Below are 24,859 nucleotides of genomic sequence, written 5' to 3'. Positions count from 1 at the left end.
GTAGCACTCTTAGACAGAAACTGGTTCCCCATAAAGATGAAACACCCAAAAACTAGCCCAATCCATGAGGAGTCCACGGTCCTACATAAAGGTTGAGACTAAACTACCACTCCACAAATGCATTGCCCAACACAGGAGAGCAGTCTCAGCAGTCCACCTGCATGTGAGGAATAAGGAACGTTCCTCTGAGAACAGCAATGTGCACATTCTAGATGGAGAAGATGAATGGTTTGAGAGAGGAGTGAAGGAAACCATTGATGTGAAACTGGAACAGTCATCTCTAAATTGGAGAGTCTATGACTTATCGGGTACTTATAATGCAGTCCTAAGATCCCTGTCCAGACAGTCTTACTGCCAGTAATGCCCAGATTAGAATGAGTCTTTCGTTGATAACAGGACGTGCACCATGTGGTCTAGGGTGACAATAAATACAGTACCTGAGACTCCTCACCAGTGACTTGGAACGGAGTAAATGATTGTAAATGTTTCAGTTTGGAACAGGTGCACAATGCATTTCACTGCACATTATGTGATGTATAATTGTGTTTGTGATAAATAAAGGTCTTGAATCTTGGGGTGAAAGTGAAACATCTGCAAAAACCAAAAAGAGAAGTCCAGTTACCTTCTATTTAAGCACTTAGGGTATACCTTCAACACCTTAAGAAAAGTCAAATGAGGTGAGCTGCTGTGTGTGATTTGGGAAAGACCCAGAAAAGCATCATTACTCCATCTTCAAAAAGATCAGGTCAGGTCAGGTCTTCAGTCGATTTGGAGGTATTGTGTAATATATGGTGATGCCATGTGAAATTAAACTAAATCACAATGCTGCGTTCATGTGAGTTCTTGCTTGTTGTTGCTTAAAATATGCCAAACGCCTACCAAGCTACTTTGAAAATAGAATTGGGGAACATTTGAGGACACTGGGATTTGGTATGATAGAGTTGGTACATGGCTTCAGTTCAGGCATGTCTCCTGTAATTAAGTTATGCAACATCAGCACACTCGGTACTGGATGCTATTCAAATTATTGTCTCCTCTGGCTGTCAGAAACATCGTGTTGCCTTTTAGACTGCACTGCCTAGACGGGTGTAAAATCTGATTTCTGGACTTATGTAACAACGATATGAATATTTTTGTCTCAACAAAGATAAAAAAAAACAAAGAAAAACTTGCCGTTTATTGTATGGAAAAAACAGATTTTAAAGCATCTGATCTGCACTGAAACACTGAACATAGTTTTGTCCCCTTTTTCTCTTTGTAAACCAATACGTTTTCCTTTACCCTCCCCAAATTTGACCAATGTCAAATATGTAACATTTTCCTCTGGTGTCCCACCAACTATGTGATCATTTCTAGGGTGTAGTTTGTGGTTGTGTGTTGTTATTTAGTGCAACCATGAAGTACATCCCCCCACATAATATATACATGAATGAATAAGTGATATGGCTTCTAAAGGAGTGTTTGACAAATGGCTGTAAACAGAAATAAGGTTGAAATGTGCGTTCCTGCCTTAAAGATAGCGTTAGATTTCTCTTTTTCATGCCTTTTCTTTCTCACACACATACAAACTCACTCTCCCTCCCTCCCTCTCTCTTTCTCCCCTCTCAAATGTCTCTCCCCTCTCAGTTCTCAGTATCAGCAGGCTTGATCATAACATTTCACTCACATCTATCTTCTGTAAGGGGATCCACACGCACACACAAATGCGTGCGCAGCTTTTGTTACAAGCGCAACCCGATGGAGCTTATCTTGAAGAAGGACAAGCATTATGGAGCCCTCCCACCCACCACCACCACCGTGTGTGTGTTTGAATGTACCTATGTGTGTGTGATGCACATTGTGGAGGAACAAGTGTGTGATCAAAGCCAACAGGTCTGTCTTCGCCGGAGGTCACAGGAGGTGACAGACAGAGCTGCAGACGCACAGAGGAAATGTTCAGGCAATGCATGACCGTGACTCTCCTGCAAAAGGGTCCTAGAAGAGAATCCATTTTCTAGTTTTTTGAATTTTAGCAGAAAAGGGATGTGTAGGTGTCTTCATAATGCTTGGCTGGGCAAAAAAATTTATTAAAAAAAGAAAATCTAAGCATGTGTTTATATGCAACGTGCCAAATTCTTGGTGACTCATCCAGCAAGAATCTCTTTACCTTCCTTGTTTGACTCTCTTTTACAAAGTAGCGCACAGTGGTGAATGTCAGGTTGGTTAAACCTGTCCACCAGAGTTGCCACTGGCCTTTATCCATAGCAGGACCTTAATCAAAAGGATTATAACCTGTTTTGAGAATGCAGGAACTTTGAACTAGAAGAATTTATATCTTGATGTTTGTGTTTGGTTCCTGGTACATGTTTCTTCCATCTAAAATGACCTCCAGTGCTTTAAAAAGGAACTGAAAAGTTTGCAGAGCTGAACTCCACTGATTAACCAAACAGCGAAGACTTTGCACAGCATTCATTGAGACTGCAATTAAGAAGCGGTTGTTGCCAACACAAATATTAAACTTGCTCTTGACTCCCACTTTCCAATTTTGCACATTTACTTTCTGACCTCTTTTCGAGCAGCATTAAGTCACGCAGTAGAAAACACAAAAGAACGTGTTGTCTCAGTTCTGTTGCGTTATTTCAAGCAAAATTTACATCTCAAATAAAAACCTTTGTCATTTATCAGTTATCTGTCTATTAAGATATTACACAGATAAGGTTTTGTTTGAGATGTAAATTTTGCTTGCAAAAACGCAATCAGTTATCTGTCTAATATCTTAATCTTCACGGTTTGTGAGATGCAGTGGAAACCAGAAGGCACTAAAGTAATTGTAAGACTGTTGAGCAACTTTTCAGACAGATATGAGGTGTCCCATTACTTTGAACATCACAGCTGGTGCGGAGGGCACCAATGCAGATCGCTCCAATAAATAAATAAACAAAAACAACACGTAGAATCATTCAGCAACAAATCTGAACTCAACTCAGCTTTTCAGTAATATAATATCATCTTGCAAAGAAACTGCATTGGCCTAATGACTACACTGGCACATTCCTTGTAGATTAAACTGTAACACAACTGCTGTTTACTGGGACAAAATGATTGCTGACTGATAACCGTCTAGAGCAGCAAAATCTTTTCCTGTAGTTAAGTTTTCTCCAGTAATCATTTCTATATTATTTTATTACATTTATTTGAAAAAGAAAATTGTTCATTAATCAACATTCAGATAAATGTTACTGCATCCGAGTTCACCAAAAGTCTCATTTTAATCTGCAGTCTGGTTGTCTGATGCTGTTCTTGATTTGCCTCCAGTCTCAGATCTATTACTCAAAATGAAACGCTGCATTGTATCACATTGTGTCCGTGGCGCCTGAAACAACAAATAGAAAACCTGGCAGTCATGTCCACCTGATGCATTGACTGGCTAAATGTGTGGAGGTGTGAACATGAAACAGGGTCAAGCTCTTTTTATCTTTTTATCTCAAGCTCTTTTTATTCCTGTCTTCAGATGTGGCCATTTAGGAAAACATTTAGACCTTTAGAAATGTTGGTCAGTATCTATAAAAGGAAATTTGTGGCAATATAATCAGAGAAAATGTAAATAACCATTTTAGAGAAAATTAAACTCAATGGAGGAAAAAATATCCTCATAAAGTAAAACTTAAAACAAACAAATAAGTTGGTTTTTCACATTGTTAATAAGTTTTTTGTGTCTTTTTGATCCGATTTTCACTTTTGTCACTTGACATTTTGTCACTTCCAGCTTTCTCTCAGAGTGATCATCGAGATCATTTCGATTAGATTAGATTAGATTAGATTAGATTAGATTAGATTAGATTAGATTGCAGACAAAATGCTGTTTACCCGAATTGCAAAAGAACCACTAAAAATGGCAGCCCAATGTAACATGCTTCAATGGAATAGCTTTAAAGACGAAATTAATGTGCAAAGATATATACAGCATGAGCAAAATCAGTGCATGTAGTTTGTATAGTATGTGTAGTTTGGATATATAGACTATGAAAAAGTATTATTTCAATGTATTACAATGAGAGTACACCCTTGAAAAAAGGTTTGTATCTGAACTGTAGTCAGGTAGAACAAACAAGAGAGCTGGCAGTCGGAAGAAGCAGTAAACAAAAGGCCTTAATAAAAAAGAAAAAATCCAAATATTACATTGGGAAGATATGCATTTTACTGTTTTACTTCACCTTATTTTTTTGGTACCTCTGTCTTACGTTTGTTTGATATTTAAGAAGTTTTGTGTAATTATGTAGCGCAAATCTGACTGGAGAGATGCCACATAGTGTGACCTTGTTCATTCCAAGCATTCTTAACTTTTTAGTTCCTCATTTAGTTCCTGAGTTTAGTTTGGAGCTCTTTAATTTCCTAGACTGTCTGGTTTAAAAGGGTCAAGTGGCTTCTCTACATGCATTCACTTCTTTCAGAGGCTCTTGCACCTTCACCAAGTACAAGATTTTTATCAAAAATTGTGAAATTTGAGCCTGAAACATACATTCATACACAAGCTACCATCTTTTCCCATTTACACCCTTCATTTAAATAAGTCAGGACTACTGGAATTTGAAGCTCTGTTCTCACGTTTGTCTCACTTTCATAACCTCAGGTAGGAACATTGCTCAGGCAGAAAGAATCCCTAAATTAACGCTGACATTTCCTGATTACGATCATTTCAAGCATGCATGTCAATGCAGTTTATTACCTGGCATTTCATCCCCCCACTTACACACACTTCAATCACACTACATCAGTTCTGCTCAGCTCCTCGACATGTCAGCTCCACACAATCAGTCACAACAGGCGATGTTGCACGAACAGCATATCTGTAAAGGTCACATCACTGACTGAAAATAAACACCTCCTCTGATCTGAACTTTGAAGAAAGAAAAAGAAACTGACGATGATGCCGTCACTTAAATCAAAGAGAGGATTATCGTCATTTTTAATGCAACTTAAACATTAAAACCATCTAATCACCACAGGAACTTGAATACCCTTTTCTAAAACCGTATCTATTATCCAAGACAACAAAAGCTATTGTTTCCCACAATGCACAAGTCTTTCCTACGTAGAGAGACTATCCCTGTGAAAGCTCTGGCTGGTAGTATCAAATACTCGGTTAACACTGCACGTCAAACCCTCGGTCATTGGATCCAATGGATAAATCACTAAATCACGCCACAATAGCCGCGGACTCGTCTCTTTCACACAGGCCACATGAAAAGGGAAGGGGAGAAAGAGGGAAGTCTGACTTCCATGGCTCAGGCCAGCCAGACAAAAGGCTCTGGAACATCACTGCCTCAGGACAAAATCATATGACACTGGCGCACAGGAAATCACCCAAATTGTCCATTGTCTGGGACAACATCAAAATCCCTCTGCCTCTGCACAGGCACTGAAACCTGGGGAGGGAGAGGACAGAGGGAAGATGGATAGGAGAGGGGCGAAAGGTAGAAAGTGAGCAGTGGAAGGACGGAGGACTTTATCTGGTGTTTTTATACTATGTTGGAGGGTAATAAATTAGAAACTACTGGAACTGCTGGTGACAGGACACCTGTTGCTATTTCCAGATTGTGTCTATCAATGTCACTTTGTGTTTTAAGGATGACTAAATAATAACGAAATAACTCCAAAAGTACTTTTGTAATTCATGCCTGTGCAGGTGGATCCTAAAGACTGAGAGATTTACAACAGCTCAGTTTGCATCTTAAAACCATGAAATACAAGACTAATAATGTAAAGGCAAACAACTGGAAAGAAATTGTAGGATTTATTTAAATATTATTTATAGAGCACCAGTTCACAACATATGTCATCTCAAAGCACTTCACATAGTAAGGTAAAGACTGTGTGAATATTAAACAGAGAACCCAACAATCCTAAGTTGCCTTTTGGATTTCTTATGGTCAAGCAGTCAGTGATGATGGGAAGGAACCAAAAAAAAAAAAAAAAAAAAACAAGGATGGAAAAAATTATCATTATTTCACTACTTTGTTCAGGCACTTTTTTTTCCTTCCAAATCCTCAGGGAAAACCTAAACCAAGGCTATGTGTTCTTTAAATAAAAAATCATATTGATGCAGCCTTGCATCAAGAATACTTTCTGAAATATTTTTGTCATTTGCAAATCTGCAGTATCAGACATGAGTCACCACAAATGGTAACTTTAGTATTGTTGCTGCCACAATACCAGATTGTCACTACATGATTATGGTGACCAAAAGAAATCATGTCAAGAATTTTATTTCACTGTTTATTCAAAATTAGCAAACATTACAGAGACAGGGTTAGGCAGTGTGGTTGTTGAGGACTATTTTCAGCTGCATCAAGTACGGAGCTCATGTTCATAATATTGAAGAAACCTGTCATTCGGTGCAATGGTGTGGCTCGCTGATGCATTTTTAGTAACTTTTCATTGTTCAATTTGCATGAGATTTGCTAACAGTGAGAAAAATATAAAATACAATCAAGCTTTTCCTTTTAGAAAACTGGAGGGTGTATGGTCCATGTACGGATCTGGTAATTGGATTTTCAGTTCTGAAACGGGTATTGAAAAACAAAAAACGAGTGGTTATTTGATTTTCGTTTTAAAATATAAAAATTAAAATTGAAATACATGGCGTTTTTCCTTTTTCATGATCAAAAAGGGATATACGATTTTTTTTAAAATGCTCTGATTTTCGTTTTATATTTAGAATAACAAGAAAGTAAAATCAGTAAGAGACAGAAACGAAAAAAGGTCCGTTTTTTCATTTTCTGAGACCGGAAGTGGTCATCAGCAAGTGTGGAGCCAAACAGAGTACTGTGCATAGACTGTACATACATTTTTTTCGTGAGCTTTCATGGTCAAAATGAGAGATCAGGTGGCCGATTTTAAAATGAATCAATATTGATTTTTTTTTTTTTTTTTAATAGAGCGTTAAAGTTTTGCGAAGCCAGGGGGCGGGACTACTTGATTGACAGTCCGGTCTGGAATGATTGACAGGTCCTATGGAGGAGGCAGCAGAGACTCTGCTCTCCTCGTTTGGATTAATTCTGATATAATAACTGTTGGTTTATTTATCGGTGCAGCAGCAGAACATTTTCCACAGACAGTTTTCCTGCCCGTTGGCTTGTTTTAACCAGTTTTCTACCTTCGGCTGATTCTACCAGCAGACACTGAAAGGACTCTGATAGTTCGGTAAGTAAATGTTTACTTTCGTATCGGTGCCGCTTTTAATGCACTTTATATGCAGCTTTAGTGTCAGATATAATGTGTGTCATGCAGTCCAGATGTTGGTGGAGTTTGTTTCAGTGTGTGTTGACCAGAGAAGAAAGTTAGCATAGTAAATATTAGCTTTAATGTTAGCGATGCTAACCGAGCTAGCTGCTCAGTCGTCGCCTGGTTAAAGCTAACGTAGCATTAACCCAGTGTTTCTCAAATAGTGGGGCGCGCCCCCCTGGAGGGGCGCAGAGAGCATGTCAGGGGAGGCGCGGGCGACTGGGAGGAAAAGGTCCTTCAACACGGAACTAATTAGCTGAACTATTGTTTTAACGTCGGCCTGTTTTTCGCGGCGTACAACAATACTGAAATCGTGCTGACCCCATAGACTGTATATGCCATAGATATAAATAATAATAATAATCTTCTGTATATATCTATGGTATATGCGCTGGCCGTTGAGACTCCGAAGTACAGACTCCTGAGAACGGGAGAACGTGTCGTTAATGTGCAGTCGGAACACCAGCGTACTTGATCACGTCACGTACTCTGCTCATCTCCTCCGATTATTTTTACCAGCAATGTCAAACATACGGCCTGTGGGCCAAAACCGGCCCACCAGACGGTCCATTTCGGCCCGCGGGACGACTTTACAAATGATAAAAATTACAACATTAACTGTAAATTTGTAAAACTGTAAATTTAAAATAATTTCTAGAACTTGACAAGTTGTTCTGATCATGAAGTAAAATACTAGATTGTTCCGTTCCAGATACCTGTGACTGAATGTTTTGTGTTTTTGTAGATAAACTATTGTCTGGCAGTTACAATGCATGTGTAAATGATGAACTGGGGCATAATAGGCTACTGTTGAAATTGATCTTGTTTTCCTTAAGAAATTTCAGGTTCATAATATTTTGTAAAAAGATAGTTCATTAAATGTGAACATTTTCAGAATGTACTTTTTTTAACTAAATCAAACGGGAAAAGTTGGAGTTGTGGTTATTTATAGGTTATTATGCTGTGATTTTACTGGTGGGGCCCACTGGAGATCAGATTGGGTTTATGTGGCCCCTGGACTAAAATGAGTTTGACACCCCTGATCTTTACTGTGAAAAATAACAAAATGAAATCGGATAAAATAACACAGCCCTGCATATTCATGTTTTCACAGTTTTATTTTTATATATATATATATATATATATATATATATATATATATATATATATATATATATATATATTATATTGTCCTCCGAAGGGGGGCCCGACAAAAAATTTGAGAACCACTGCATTAAGCTAACGATGTTTGTATTGAGTTTCATGTAAACAGCTGAAGTGTGTTGTGTTCCTGTAATGTGGTTCATTAAGTTCATAAAACTGTGGCTGGTTGACATTAATGTAACGTTCAGGAAACTTAAATGTGATTAAAACAGTAACGTTAATGTTCTAGTTGTCAGTAATCAGCTTTAATTTGACACTAAAACAGACTCTGATAGTTTTAAATGACATCAGTTTCATTAATTTGTTGAAAATTGTCTCATTTGTTGTGATGTTGCTGCTGATTCATTAAAACCAGATGATCCGTGTTGAAGATACGTTTAGTTCTAGTATCAGAAGTACAAGAAGCAAAATGGAAGTTCAGTTCTGCTACATCAAAGATTTCAGGAATAAAATAAATAAATGCGTCTTTATGCCTCAAACTTTATTTTACAATAAAGAAATAATGAAATAATCACAGATAATAAAAATATAAATAGCAGAGAAAACCTAAGAATAATTTCCTGAAAACTCTGTGAAGGAAAAGCAGCTTTTTATCCCGAAAGATCAGAATCAGCTCCAACATTTGCATCTGACAGCATCAAGTCAACCAGAAAGAAAAGAAAAAAGAAAATGACTTCTTTCTGATCACATCTGTTCCGCTGCTCACAGTCTGCTGCTGCTCACATTCTTCACATTTATAGTCCACTTTTAAAAGTTCAGCAGACAGGTGCTCTGCTTTGGAGTGTGACGATGTCGTCGGTGATGTGGAGAGTGAAGTTTCCGTTTCACCCACAGCGTGCTTTAGGGCAGCCGGGTCGGACTTGATGTTTGAAATACTGACCGACAGCTCAGATTTAACTGTCTGTAGTTCCGTTTTGATGGGTGTTAAACTTTCACTCAAAGCCGCCAGGAGCTGGGTCTTTAAAATAACTGCCGTCTCGTTACAGAGTGAAAGTAGCAGTTCCTCCTTAAAGTCAGAGATTGCAGCATCTGAGGGCCTCTTCAAAAGAAGACGTAGTTGATGAAGGCGTTCTGGAGCAGGACCAGAAAGACCACGACCAAGCAGCCTTGAGATCTTAGGCAGCGTCTCCCTCAGGTGGGTGTTAACGGTGTTCACAGTCAGGTCTGTGGTAATCCCGTCAAAAAACAAAACAGAAAAAAATCTAGATTATAAATCAACATGTAACCAAAGCACTCTGTGTATAATGCCATAGTATAGGATGTAGTTCAGAAAATGTCAAAGTATAGTATACTTTTCAAGAATAACATAGTATGGCCTGTAGTTCATAGTATAGCATGTCGGTAAGGAAAAAAAAAGATTATTATGTGGTTCAAAAAGTGCAAAATGATAGGATGTTGCCTAAAATTGTCATGTATGATATGTGGTTCAAAAAATGTCATAGTGCAGTATATTGTCAAAATAGTATGTTATTCAAGAAAACATCAGAGTGTAATATGTTGTCTAAAAAATGCCATAGAATAATAATTTCATTGCACAAGTAAAAATATAGTAATTTTAAAAACGGTTCAAATTCTTAAAATATGTTGCTAAAAAATGACAAAAAAAAACTAAAACAAAAAAAACGTCATAGTAATATGTCAATTAAAAAAGCCTATAGTATAGCGTGTCGCCCAACAAACGTTATAGTATAGCATGTCGCTCTAAAAACGTCATAGTATAGCCTTTAGTCCACAAAACATTGTTTTGTCCCGGCTGTCTGAAGTAGGTGAGGAGCAACACCAAAACAGTCCAAACGCTGGTTTCCAGAGGGTTAGACGAGAATTTATTTGAAAGAGGAAGTTTACAACAACACAACATGTGAGGGGGTTAAAAGCAAATGGGTGTTAGTAAAATAAAAATAAACAGAACTAAAAGTGAACTTCATGTTGACATTGATGGGCATTCCAACCAGGAACAAAGTAAAAGATAATCAATACGAAAAAATAAACTCTTCCTGTTCACCTCTTAAAACCCAAAAACACACCGCAGTAGCACTCTAAACTAAAACTACCAATGGGTTTCCTGTTTTCCTTTGTGAACAATTCAAAGGTCCCTCTCGATCTCCCCACACATCCACCAACCACTGGAACACATCTCCAAAGTTCTGCTGGGCTAGCTCAGCTTCCCCTCAGAAGAAGTTCCACCAGATGAAGGAGCCTTTTGAGAGGCAGCTGGCATCGTGATTGGACTGTACTTTGGTCTGTTCCAATCCAGCTTCAGCTCCAGAGACGGCAGGCAGGACGAGTCAACGGAGGCCGGATGGACGAAGGCATGAAGCTGAGTACAATCCAGAAAACAACAGAGGAGTGCAGGGCCAGAACACACAGAGTAGCATCGTATGTCTCTTAGAAAACATCATAGTATAGCCTTTGGTATGAAAAAACACCATCATATACATCGTATATTGTACAAATAACAAGTCAAAGGAAAGAGACATACATTGTAGAATTGTAGTAATTGTGGGCTGACTGATTTACTGATTATCAGTATTTTATTTTTTACTGATTTACGGTAATAAATACATTTAAAAATGGTGCTACTTTGGCTCTGAACCTTTATCTACCTGTGGTCGCTCTGTCTTCTGGAGTGATTTGATTGGTTATACGTCACGAATAAAACTCCTTTAACTTAACATCTGTAAACAAAACAAAAACGTATCAACAAATTTTCCTGTTAGAGTTTGTGTTCTTCAGAGTTTAACTCCAAGATTTTAAATACTTTCATTTACTGCAAATGAATATCTACTCCAAATGTCTCACTAATAATCATTATCAGCCTTAAAAACCCACAAAACACCCCTCTATACTTGACCACACTTAGTACAGTCCGGTTCCCCCTTCTATAAATCTGCTTGGAATCGTCCACTTCCTGTTTGTCAAAGTGGCCTTCTACCTGGACAGGTTTTGTTGGAGCTCATGCAACAAACATTTTGGGTAACTGCACTTTAATATGGATGGATGACACTGAATTAGAGTCTGTTTTAATGAGACTGAGTTCAGATGTGTAGCTCTGTCATTAAATAGTCAATTATTTCTCAGAATTCCCAGAGAAAAGTCTGAAATGTTTGCTAGGTTAGCGTCCCACATGTTCTTTGGCTCAGCTAAAGCTAACTCTCTCCAACTTCTGGATCTCTTGAGTTGCTTGTTGTTAAAATATCTTGCTGGAGGTGCTGAAGCTCAGAAAGTCTGCGATGTTTGTTCAAAATAAGGTCATTCTCAAGTCTTATCTGAACTGTCCTCTTTTGTTTGAACTTTCCCGAAACTTAGGAGTTAATGACAGAGCAGCACATCCAGACTCAGTCTCATTTATGTAGAGATTAAACTTCAGTGTCATTCATTGATGTTAAAGTGCAGTTTTTCAAATGTTTGTTGCACATGCTCCCGACCAAACCAGTCCAGGTGGAAGACGATGTGAAGAGAAAGCTCCAGAGGATGAATATCACACATTTACGTTGGAAATAAATGTCCTTTAATTTGACATTGTCATGCAAATGATGTTCAAATCTTTGAGTACTTTGCTGATGTTGGTTTCTGAATGTTTTTTGACACTCGGCCCCAAAGATTAAAACCTTCTACGGCTCACAAGCTGCAACAATTCACACATTATCAACTATCTTTCTGACTAAACTAAGATAAAAAGTGAAAAACTGCCTGATTCCTGCATCATGAATGTAAATCTTTTTGGTTTTTATCACAATAAACTGAATATATTTGGGTTTAACATTTTATAAACCAAAACAATAAATGAATTACTGCAGAAAACAATCAACAGATCAATGGACAAATAAAATGTGTTTTCCAACATATATTGCTGAATTACTCCAACATTACAAGATACATACAATTTGAATTCAATTTTATTTATATAATGCCAAATACAGGTCAAATTGTCTCGACACTTTATTTTTATATTTTTTGTCATATTTAAAAGATGACAAAGTAAGAAATTTTAACCTCTTGACTAATCCAATTTATTATTTGGTTTTTAAGAGCTAATCAACAACTAAAATAACTTTCTCCACTAAAACTAATAAACATGAGGTCAAATAGAAGGAACAGTTTTAAATACTGCAATCCCACAATGACAAGAATAAAGTTTGTCAAAAAAAACTAAATCTGCTGGTGGATTCCATGAAAGTCCTAATAAATGATAATAAAGTGTGATACTAAAGGTTTGTGGTGGTACAAATGTCAAAGTAAAGATATCAAGTTGAACATGTGGATGGAGGTTGATAAAAGTTGACCTCCCTTCATTTCTCTGGAGCGACTCCATGGATTTTATGGATGGTGGTTAAAGACCTGCTCTTCTAGTCGTCATCCTTCTAGTCGCTGTAAAAAGTCCGTCCATCCTGGCCGACTTCAACACCTCTTCATGACAACTTGTTCTGCCTCAGACCTGGTGGAAACTCCAGAAACTCGGGAAAACCTGTCAAGACTCGAGGAACTCGTCGAAACTCGAAGAACTCGTGGGGCGGGGGAAGGTGTGGTGGGTGGTGGGGGGAGGTGGGGGAGTAGAGGGCGGAGGCCGCCACCCACCTCCCCGCCTACTCTCCGCCCTGACTCCACCCAGACTCCGCCTTGGCTCCGCCCGTGTGGTCACTTCAGCAACTACGATGCCAAAGGGACGACGAAATCATTTCTTTTCATCTGATCTGTAGCTCAGTGAGTTAAGGATTTGCCTATGGAGCTGCAGGTCGCTGGTTCAAGACCAGACACTTCTTAAATTTTCTCAAAATTCTGACAAAGACAAAGAATGAAAAATGCCGGTGGTGGGTCTTGAACCGGCGACCTTCCAGTTGGTAGTCTATCTTCTTAACCCCCTGAGCTACTCGCTCAGATACAAATTCTTCTTTTTTTTGCGCATTTATCATCTATTTTTTGTCGTTTTCGAGTTTTTTTTTTAACTTGAGTCTCGACTCGACCGTTTTTCTCAGGAGGTTGGACTTCAGCCTTTGTGCTGGAGGGTTGAACCTTCAGTTCCAAGACTTTACAAAGCCTCCACACCTCCCGAGTCCTCAGGACCTGAGCTTTCACACAGTCTGAGGGCTGAAATTTTCTAAGTCCCACAGTAGTTCTCTGTTAGATTGAACTTTCAGACAGTCCAAGGACTGATATCTTCTAAGTTCCTGAGTACTTCTCTGTTAGTTTGAACCTTCAGACAGTCTGAGGGCTGAAATTTTCTAAGTCCCACAGTAGTTCTCTGTTAGTTTGAACCTTCAGACAGTCCAAGGACTGAAATCCTCTAAGTTCCTGAGTAGTTCTCTGTTAGTTTGAACCTTCAGACAGTCTGAGGACTGAAATTTGAAAAGTTTCTCAGTACTTCTCTGTTAGTTTGAACTTTCTGGTTAACAGAAGCCTTAAAACTTGTGACCATGAGTCTTGATTTCACATTTAGACCATCCATCTGAGTTCTTCTCAGACCTTCACCTGTGGGTTTTTTAGAAATCCTCAACAAACTTTGATTCTCTTCACTGAACAGTAAAGTTTGGGGAGATCAGAAGGTAACATTAGTTTGATAAATGCCTTCAACTACTAGTAGACTTTATCTGGAAAGCAGTTTTCTGAAATGAGTTCTTAGTAAATCTGTCCACAATCAAACCAAGAACATAGAAAGAGGAAATGTTTGAAGAAACAACTTGATGTTTTCATTTCAGACTAGAAAACACTTTAAAGCCTTTATCTGTTTTTGCTCTTTTTGATCGTTTTATTGTTTCTTCTGTTTAAATTGATCTTCTAAAGTTTAACTGGTGTCTTTTCAAATGTTCTGTCTTTAGTTTGATTCTTCTTAAATGTTTAGTTTTGCTCTTTTCTCACCTTTTATTCTTTTAGAATTCTCTTAGAATTTAATTGTATTTAATGTTTAACTATATTAAACAGACAAAATATTGAATTAGATAATTCAACATGATACAATACACGTCACTATGAAATTAAACAAAATTTTTCAAATACTAATATTACAAATTACAGATAAAATATTTTCGATAATTAAACATTCAAAAAATACAATTAAACAAGAAGAATATTAAACATTTAAAAAAATACAAAACATTTAATTACATTATTAAACCTTTAAAAAGACAAAACATTTAACTAAAAAATTAAATGTTTAATTAGAAAATTACATCTTAAAGTCAATAAAACTTCAAATAGGAATTAAACAGAAAATACAGTGAAGCATTTAAAAAGAAAATTAAACATTTAAAGGTGGTAAAACATTTAAAAAGAAAAACCTTAACAAAGATTTAATCTAAAAATTAAATATTGGGAAAGAAAAAAAATTCAATTTTGTTTCATTTCATAATTACATGTATTGTGTCTTGTTTAATTATCTAATTCAATATTTTGTCTGTTTAATAGAATTTAATTGTATTTAATGTTTAACTATATTAAACAGACAAAATATTGAATTAGATAATTAAACAAGATACATGTAATTATGAAATTAAACAGAATTTTTCAAATACAAATATTAAAAATTACAGATAAAATATTTTCAATAATTAAACATTCAAAAAATACTTTTTAATAATAAACCTTTTTAAAAGTTTTATTGTATTAAATTATTTTCCCTTTGTATTAATTGCTTGTTATGTAGTTTATTTCTTTAATCTTCTTTTTCTGTCAAGATTTTAACCTTAAAAATGAAACAAACCCTTAAATCACAATGAAAATACTTCTGTTGTCACAATCATGAGTTAGTCAATTATTCATTTTATCAATTCAGCTTTATTTGTTTAGTACCTTTCACACAGATGACAAAACTAAACAAGCAAAGAGAAAAAACTATGCTAAAACTGTGATTAAAACTCAAAAACAAACAAAAAAGAAGATTTAACATGGTAATAAAATATGTTGTGTCCAGGGGATGGAGGGAGTTTATTGAAGTCTTCTTGGGCTCACATGGGAAATCATTTAAAATATAAACTTGATATTCAGTCTAAGGAAACTGCAGAGCGACAGAAGAACCAACAATATCTCCTGTTTCCTCCTTTAATGAGGCGACTCTTCTTGTGCTTTCAGACCAAAGAACTACAGACTCTTCACAACCTGCTCAAACTCTTGGTACAGGACCTCACCACACGGGTCAAGAAGGTTTCTGTCTCATTTCTACTCTGAAGATCACCTTCTGCTGCTCAAACTGCTGACAAATGTTTCTGCTGCTCTAAAGTCTGCTCTCCAGAACTTCCTAAAAACTCTCAAAGTCTCTTCTGCTGCAGGTTGCTTTGTAGAACTGTTCCAGAAAACCTCACTAAACCACATGGAGGGGCCTCAAGATAGTCGTCCAAATGAAACCATACTAAAACCAAACTAGTACAAACCAAACGCTAAAGTCTCCTGCAGCCTACCAGAGAACCTCTGAGAACAGAGAATCAGAACAGGAACTCTTACCTTCTGGACAAGAATACAGAATGTGTCTGACCAAAAACCTCTGAAGACTCACTACAGCCAAGATAAAGACACAACTCAGCTGCTCCAAATCCACTAATCACTGCACACATTAGCACCATGTGCTAACTGTGGCTAAAGAACCACATTTACCAAGACAACTATCCAGTACAAAACCCTAAAACACACCAAGAAACACATTAAAGACGATTTTACTGCTGGAAGCTGCAAGCCAACGCCTAAAGAACAAAGTAAAGCAATGGAGCCAAACCCAGTTCACTGGTGAAGAGAAGCAGAGGAAATGTTTGTCTGCAGCTAAATAAAGCAGGAAGACACTGAGCTGCTCAGGTGTTCCTGATAGCACCAAGCAGCCACCTGGACAGCCAATAGGAACACAGCTTACTGGAAGTCCAGACGGCTGGCTTAGTGAAGGAAATTTAGTTTAAAGTTGAAGCAGAAAGTTAACAAAGAAAGTTGAAAACCACCTTCTGATACCTGAAATCTCTGAGTTTTCACACAAAGAACACCTGAACATGTCAAACTGGTTCCATAGTAGAACCATCATTGTAAAAACGTCATAGTATGGTGTGTTGCTCAAAAAACATTACGACCCGGCTGTCTAGGGTCGCCGAGGAGCAACACAAAAACAGGACAAACGCTGGTTTCCAGGGGGTTAAGAGGCTATTTAATTGAAAGAGGAAGTTTATAACAACACAACATGTGAGCAGAAAAATCACAAAGTCTGTCTTTAGTTCAGCTGAAAATATTAGTTTTTGTCTTTTTTATTGACCAAACTTTTCAGGAAGTAGATGAAGAATAATTAAAGCTCTCATGTAGAAGTCCAACTTATTTTGGATCCTTGTGGAGAGTTTAATCTTAGAGTTTGTACAGCTGTTGAGTTTTTAGAGTCACATGGATTGTTTTGACATTTAATAACCGAGTCCTGAAATAAAATTATAGTTGTGGATTTCTGTCATTTTTAGTCTGGACTAAACAAATAACAGCAGCATAAATCTCAAACGTCATCATGAGGAGTCTGGATTGAGGTTTCTCACTTGATAATGATCAAAACATGAAATTTAGGTTGGTTTAAAGGAATATTCCACATTAAATATTTGAATATTGACCTAAAATGTTGGTTTCAGGAAGTATTCCACCTACAAGGTTCTCAAACATCCACCTTAAAGGAACATTCCACCAAAAATCCTTGGACATGCACCTAAAATGTTGGTTTAACCGAGTATTCCATCCAAAATCCTCAAAGAGACCTGAGGGGCTGGTTAAAAGGAATATTCCACCTAAAACCTCAAATATAGACCCGAAAGGGTGGTTTAGAAAAAATCCTTCAATGTAGACCAAAAAAGTTAGTATGGAGGAACATTCCACCTGAAATGTAGACCTGAGAAGTTGGTTTGGAAGAATATACCATCCTAAACATCCTTAAATGTAGACTAAAAGACGGTTTGGAAGAAAATCCCACCTAAAATCCTCCAATGTAGACCTAAAAGGTGAGTTTAATGGTATATTCCACCTAAAATTCACTACTGTAGACCTTGGAGGTTGGTCTGATGGTATATTCCACCCAACATCCTTAAATGTAGACTAAAAGACAGTTTGGAAGAAAATTCCACCTAAAATCCTCCAATGTAGACCTAAAAGGTGAGTTTAATGGTATATTCCACCTAAAATTCACTACTGTAGACCTTGTAGGTTGGTCTGATGGTATATTCCACCCAACATCCTTGAACATAAACTTAAAAAGTTCGTTCAAAGGAATATTTCACCTAAAATCTTTCAATGTAGACCAAAAAATCTTGGTGTAAAGGAGTATTCCACCTTAAATGTAGACCTAAAGGATGGTTTGGAGTAATATTCTACTCTAAAATCTTCCAATGTAGACCTAAAAGTTTGATCTGATGGTATATTCTACCCAACATCCTGGAACATTTACCTAAAAGGTTGGTTTAATGGTATATTCCCAGAAGAACCCTTGAACATTAGGCTTAATGGTGTATTCCACCCAAAATACTTGTACATATACCAAGAAGTCAGTGTAAAGGAAATGTGGACCTAAAAGGATTGTTTAAAGGAATATTTAAACGATTACTTTCATTATTTAATAATCTGTTACCAGTCAGAACTCTGGCAAACTTATTTTCATCAGTTTTTTTAGTGGAAGTCACAAATAAAGGAGCTCTTGGTTTTTCCTGGCGTTACTGAGTCAAAAGCTGCTGTTTCAACACAGAACGTTCACATGCATCCACAAACCTCTCAGCACTCAAACATCCACAGACAGGAGGTCAGCTGGGCCGAGGCTCGGCAGCGTCCTCAGACCCACGAGTCGTGTTGGTCCGGTTTGAAGGCCTCCATGTGGTCCAGTAGAAGTCCACGTAGTCGGTGTTGGCTTTGAACCGCAGCGACTGGCCACCATCAGGTGGACCAGCTCGTCCTCGTCGGGCTCCTCCTGTAGCCTTGAGGGAACCACAGGAACATTCAGTAGCTGTTGGAGTTCTTCCTGTCAGGCTCATGGTAGAACGGCTCTGAAGAATCTTGTACTTGTCTTATCTGGAACAATCTAACAGCCTAAACTGTTAACAGCGGTGTAAAGAAGCAAACACACAGGCATAGATTAGGACTCAAACTAGATTTATTTTAGAAAACAAATCAGCTTAGAGGCATTTGTTCACACATGTGGCTGAATAGGAGGCCGTCCAATCACATTTGAGGTCTTCACTCTGTAGGTTGTTTGTTCGGTGAGACTCTTGGACCTCCATCAGCTGACGTGGATGTTGGATGGTCTTCCTCTCTAGTGCCAGATGATTCATCCATGAATTCAGCAGCGACACACTGAAATGAAGCTCATGCTGCCGTTATTGAATTCCTGTTCCAGATCAAATGTTCAGAGCTCACTTTGAATGCATGCCGTCTGCTGTCTGATAGTTTTTCTCATTGTAGTCTTCAATAAAGTCTTTTTCCTCATGTCAGGATGTGGTGAGACTCTTTCTCAGTCGCTGCAGACGTCCCTCATTGTGCATCTCCAGAGAAGAAACAGAAAAACTGGTCACTGCTTCAGCATCAAACGCTCTCCAGCATTGAGAGTGTTTTAGGAATTCATTCATTGTGTTGTGAACTTTGAAGGAGCAGAAACTTTACAGCTGCCAAAGATATGAGCTCCAATTCTGGATGTTTTAGGAAATGAAGTTCATCAAATGAACACTTGATTATTGCTGATAACGCTCATTAAATTACTGAAGAAATCCAACATAAAAACCTGTAAACTCTCAGGCAGCTTTTGTTAAAGTTTGTCTATAATTCTATCATCATGTTCTGGAACCAGGACTCTGCAGAAGTTCCTTCAATCAGATACTTGTGTGTTTCTATTTAAGGCCTCAGGTTTGAACGTACAGCAGAAGATTATAAAGGAGTGATTTTAATATTTAAATCAGTCCAGTAAATGTTTGGCGTGAAAATTATTAAAATGTTGATTTAGATAGATTTGTGTCAAATAATATTGTAGAGTCTCACTTAAATACATCCAAATGAGTTCAGTGTATTTACATTTTATAGAATATTTGATTTCTTAAGCTCAATACTGTAGGGTCTGACCCTAAATATTATAATAATGATGTCAATTTAAATAATATTGTAGTGCAGAGTCATAAACTTTAATCAGCTAAACTTGCATAATAAATATCACTGTACAATCTTAACCTGAACATTCATATTATTGAGGTAAATTTACATAAATCATGATATTCTAGGGTCTTAACTGGAATATTTCTAACATTAATCTTTTTGTATTGTGCTGATAAACAAGAACAACCCAACTTTCAGATAATATTTGTTGACTGTGATTGAGACTAAATTCCTCCACATTCTGGAACTGGACTGAATTTCCCAAAATGGAAACTTGGACAGAATTTAACACTCATGTATCCATGGCAACGCTAAAGTTTCTGCTTCTTACCAAAGTTCACAACACAAGTAAAGATTTTAATGTAAAACTTCAGGGATGACTGCTAACCATAAGTATTCTGATCAATACTTCATGATCAATACCAGGACAGATGTTAATATTCCAGCTGTTGCATTAGACTGCAGTTATTCACAGAGAAATTAAACATCACATTCCTCATAAAAAGTAGATGGGACTTTTATTAAATAAAGTGTTGGTGAATAAACAGTGTAAAAAGTGCAAAGCAGCTCCATTAAATCAGGAGATGTGAGACTTCCACAGCATGGATCACCATCTGCTGTGTTGATTCATAGCTGAATGTCAGAATGAACTGAGCTAGAAAAGCTGCTTTGAGCTGCAACATTACGGTCTGACAATCCAACACCATCACAGTTTTCATCTGGTTGTTTTGCTCCAACATGCTGTGAAGTTCAGTTTTTACCTGAATCAATACAGAGATTCTATTTTCAACCAAGACTGGAATAAAAATTAGAATGTTATGAGGTTATTAATGCAACTAAATCCTTTCAGATGGAAGGATTTACTTCTAAGTTCTAATTCAACTTTCAGTTGGAGCACATTGCATTCACAAAGAAAAACAGCGAAACCTTCATAGCAACATTTAATAAACCTAAAGCTTCCCTGTTGGCTCATTGGTGGAGTTTGTTACTGAGCATCTGAACCTTAAATCCAGTGAGACGACCATCTTCAGTCGAGGCCAGTCAGAGAACTTCAAGACCTTCCATCAGCTGGACCAGATGTGGCATCATCTCCCTCTGAACATCTGGATGACAGGAGAAAAGACAGAAATCAAACACAGATCACAGAAATACAATTTATTCACTTTCATCATTTTATAAAAGTAGCATGAACTTTATTAAAACTTGAATTGAATATCAGTAATGAAAGTAAATGTTTTTATCTCCTGTTGAAGCTAAATTTAAAGTCAATTTTAATGACAGTTTATCCTGAGAGGAGTGAGAATGGAGCTTTTCTTTCCTTTATAGAATATTCCCTCAAAATATTCTGTTTATTATTGGCTTTAGAAGCATTTTTCTTTACTTATTTATTTTTAGATACCTCAGACTGATACACTTTGCTGGTTTGTAGATAATTTCATGTACAATGGCAATAAAGATCTTCTATTATAACATATTTTGCTAAAACAAGAACTGCAAACCTTCTCAACCATCTCTCAGTCTGTAAAATTCCAACTGCAACCAAGAATTATATGATGTGATTATTATTAAAATCTTTACTGAACCAGCCCTGGAATTAATAAAAATCTGTATATGGATATGATTTTCTCTGATGGGACCACTATGGAAGCTGTAGTAACAATTAACTATCCTTTGAAGGGAAAGATTAGGTCTTCTTCAGGTGGATAAAAAAAAATGCTCTCCCTTAAAAAAAATAAATAAAAATTGCATCCAATAAAGTAAATCTCTTCTGTACTGCACACATACTCCACTTTTGTATAACTCTGGATGTCAGAGTAAAAGCAGACAGATCCACCAATCAGCCACAACATTCTGACCACTGACAGCTGAAGAGAACAACATCCATCATCTTGTTCTAATGCAACGTTCTGCTGGGAAACCTTGACGTTCATGTGGATATTTGACATGTACCACCACCTAAACACTGCAGGACAAACAACCCCCTAGTCTCCATGGCAACAGCAGTCCTTGATGCCAGCTGCCACCCTCAGCAGGACAAATTAAAACTACTCAGGAGTGGTCCGAAGAACACGACAGAGCTAAGCTGTTCACCTGGGTTCCACACTCCCCACATCCAGATCTGATGGAGCATCTGTGGGATGGTCCAGGATCAGCCTGGTCTAGGTAGGACCCACCCTGCAACCCACAGGATCCACAGGATCCACAGGACATCCCCAGAGGTTCTGATGAACCACTGGGTCAGAGGAGTTTTAGCAGCATAAAGGGACCAACACAGTATTAGTCAGGTGGTCAGAATGTTATACTGTTATATTGTCATGCTGATTATATGATCAGTGAATGTTACCATCAATTATAACGTCCACATTGATCAGGAAAAAAACAAACTATCATTTCATTCAGAAACTGTGGGGTTAAACCTAAAAACACAGACCTCAACAGCAGTTTGTTTCAAAGCAGAACTCCAGCTGGTTTTCACTAAAGAAGCTTTCAGAGCAACAATTAAATGACAGTTTTGTTCTCATTAAGTTCAGTCAGCCAAAATAATGTACACACATCAGGAAAAGAAAAACTTTTATAAATATTTCATTTGTATAAGTACTTCTACACATATAAATACCTCTTTCTAAGTTTGATCAAATCACCGTAACTCTGTGTCCTGTTGTACGATGTTTTCCCACCAGATGGCGCTACCCTCATGAATGGAGCATCAACAAGTGACGTCTACAACACAACATAAATGTCTGGAAGCCAGTGGCCACCACTTTAAGCACCTCTTGTAATTGTAGAGGTCAAAGATAACTTTTATTAATCTCCTGATGTCTGAATAAATTTGGTATTGAAATATTTATGCAAGTTTTTCTTTTCCTGATGTGTGTAAACATTATTTTGGCTGACTCTGTATAATGGGTTTCTGACAGGTCACCAGGCAACATCTTTTTATAATAATGACAAACATACCTGCATTCTACAGGAGTGATTTTCCTCATGTGCAGGTAAAGATGTGTGAGGAGCTTAGAGATGACAGGAGCAGGAGTCATCCTCACTAATTCAGCTTCCACCTAGAAACAGAAAGACCACAAACAAACACACTGATAGACTCTCAAACGTTCAACCTCACAGCATCAAAATATCTGTTTAGGAAGTGTTGTGTTTCTAAATTCTGCTGAAAGCATTGACAGACATTCTCTTACAAGGTTGTGTAAAAAGCAGCCTGTCCTCTGAGCTACTGAGAAATTTTCCTGAACAAAGTTTCTCAGTGTAAATCAGCTCAACAAAAACTAAAGCCTCAGTCAGAAATAACAGGTATCGCAAATTATGAACAACTTTCTTTATTAACTCAGACTTTCTGCTTCAACCTCACATAAAAAGGGGGATTTAACTCGTCAGGTGACTGAAAATGAACGGCTTGTGCAGTTCTAGATCCAAAAGTAGGATGTTTCAACTCATGTTTTACTACAAATACATGCAGTAATAAATAAATACAATGGCTGGTTGTTAGTTTATTCACTATTAATGTCACTTTATATACTGGATTGAACGTGAGCAGTGGAAGAGAGAAGGAATTTAATGAAATTATGGAGATTCAGAGAGGTAATGTTGCGCAATGTTAAGTTAAGCGCGGTTTAATTCAAACCGGCTGAATTTTAAACTTCAGTGCAGCTGAACGGGATCCAGTTAACCTTAAAGTAAAATAACTTTTTTAAAAGCTAAAATACACAGCAGAGAAATACAGGTTGAGAAGTTCATTTTACTAATGACAGCTGCGGCAGCAACTAACACAGGTGTTCAGCGGTAAGTTAGCCACCTGTGTTAATTAGCCCGCTAGCTAACTTAGCCGCTTAGCTAGCTAACGCGTCCGGACCAACTGCTCAAACACGACAAAACACAACTCTTCACAAGTCGCTGACTTAACGTACAACAAAACAACGCTACTGGTTAGAAGTATTTATCTTCTTACCGTGTTTTACTCCAAAAACAAGATCAACAGCAGCCAGAGATGCTACCAGACGTGCCGACCATAGATATACACAGACTAGATACGCTAGCTTGTCTTCTATATTATCTATGGTCTGACCAGTCGCTGCTCTCTGGCTCCGCCCTCTGAGAATCTTGTTGTCGTTTGGCTCCATGCTTGCTGATGACCACTTCCGGTCTCAGAAAATAAAAAAACTGACCTTTTTTCTTTTCTGTCTCTTACTGATTTTATTTTTTTCTTATTCTAAATATAAAATGAAAATCAAAGCATTTTTAAAATTTTGTAAATCCCTTTTTGATCATGAAAAGGAAAAACGCCTTGTATTTCAATTTTAATTTTTGTATTTTAAAACGAAGATCAAATAACCACTCGTTTTTTGTTTTTCAATACCCGTTTTAGAACGGAAAATCCAATTACCAGATAAATACACGGACCGTGTATTTACTGTCCTCACCTGCTTCATTGGTTAGGTCAATATATAATTGAAGGACTTTTGATGTCCATGGATATATCTTGCATACATTTTTTAAAAAAGTTAAAAAAAAAAAAAATGTTTTTTTATGTTCATTAGGATCATGTCTTTACAAATTCCATTATTATTTATTATGGAAACAATCACATGTTAATAAAAAGTGAAAATGTAAATTTAAAAAACGCCTGAATTTAAGAACAACCACCTTCTAATTAGCTAAACAATAATAAAATGAGCTTATTCAAAAATTGTTTGGATTGTGTTCTTCTATGAAATTGAGATAATCATGACAGATATTTTTTTTTTTATCAGAATATATAAAAATTTATATCGAAAATAACAAATTCTATCTGTGTCCCAGAAATGACTTTCAACTAAGTCACCATCACAAAAACACCTCTCAAGGAAGTGTGTTAATTCCAGATCATATGACCTGCTCCACATGATGTCATTTCCTCCTGAAAAAAAGACTGGCAAGACTCCAAGGCTTTCTGAGTTATTTAATATAAAGTAGTGTGTGAGTCAAATGTGGATTTATCACATGTCAACAGGTTTACTACAATATCTTTAGAAATAGCTTTCAGTTTTATTCAATTGTAGATTAATTCTCTTTGTTCCTTCTTTTGTCCAGTTGAGGTCAGTTTGCCATACTTTTCTTTATTCTGGTTATCATTAAACCTTACATGGTTGAAATCATCGAAAAAATACATCATGAAACATTTCAAAAGAAAATTTTAACTGACAGAAATGCTACGTACACATGGTTTGTGAGGACAAAGCAAACATTCAAATGAAGGCAAGAGTGCAGAAAAAGGTATTTAAACACAACACAAAGTGATTCTCAGCTCCACATCCCCCTCAGTTGGTGGCTGTTTTAGAGCAGGTGAGTCCAATCAGAGTGATGCATCCCAGCAGCCTGT

General features: G+C 37.1%; 1 long non-coding RNA gene across 2 annotated transcripts; it reads right to left on the bottom strand.

The window, feature by feature from the left end:
* Positions 1-18,748: 18,748 nt before the first annotated feature.
* Positions 18,749-23,538, bottom strand: LOC129349767 (uncharacterized). Of its 2 annotated transcripts, XR_008602881.1 has the most exons (4): positions 23,450-23,538; positions 22,450-22,550; positions 21,583-21,724; positions 18,749-20,594 (listed from the first exon to the last, which is right to left on the bottom strand). It is a non-coding gene; the product is annotated as an uncharacterized LOC129349767 (long non-coding RNA). The 2 variants fall into 2 exon arrangements; XR_008602882.1 differs by lacking the exon at positions 21,583-21,724 and having other exon boundaries at positions 18,750-20,594.
* Positions 23,539-24,859: the final 1,321 nt, after the last annotated feature.

The sequence above is a fragment of the Amphiprion ocellaris genome, chromosome 10 (genome assembly GCF_022539595.1).
Source record: "Amphiprion ocellaris isolate individual 3 ecotype Okinawa chromosome 10, ASM2253959v1, whole genome shotgun sequence".
Classification (NCBI taxonomy): Eukaryota; Metazoa; Chordata; class Actinopteri; family Pomacentridae; genus Amphiprion; species Amphiprion ocellaris.
This window is presented reverse-complemented; position numbering and strand designations above follow the sequence as displayed.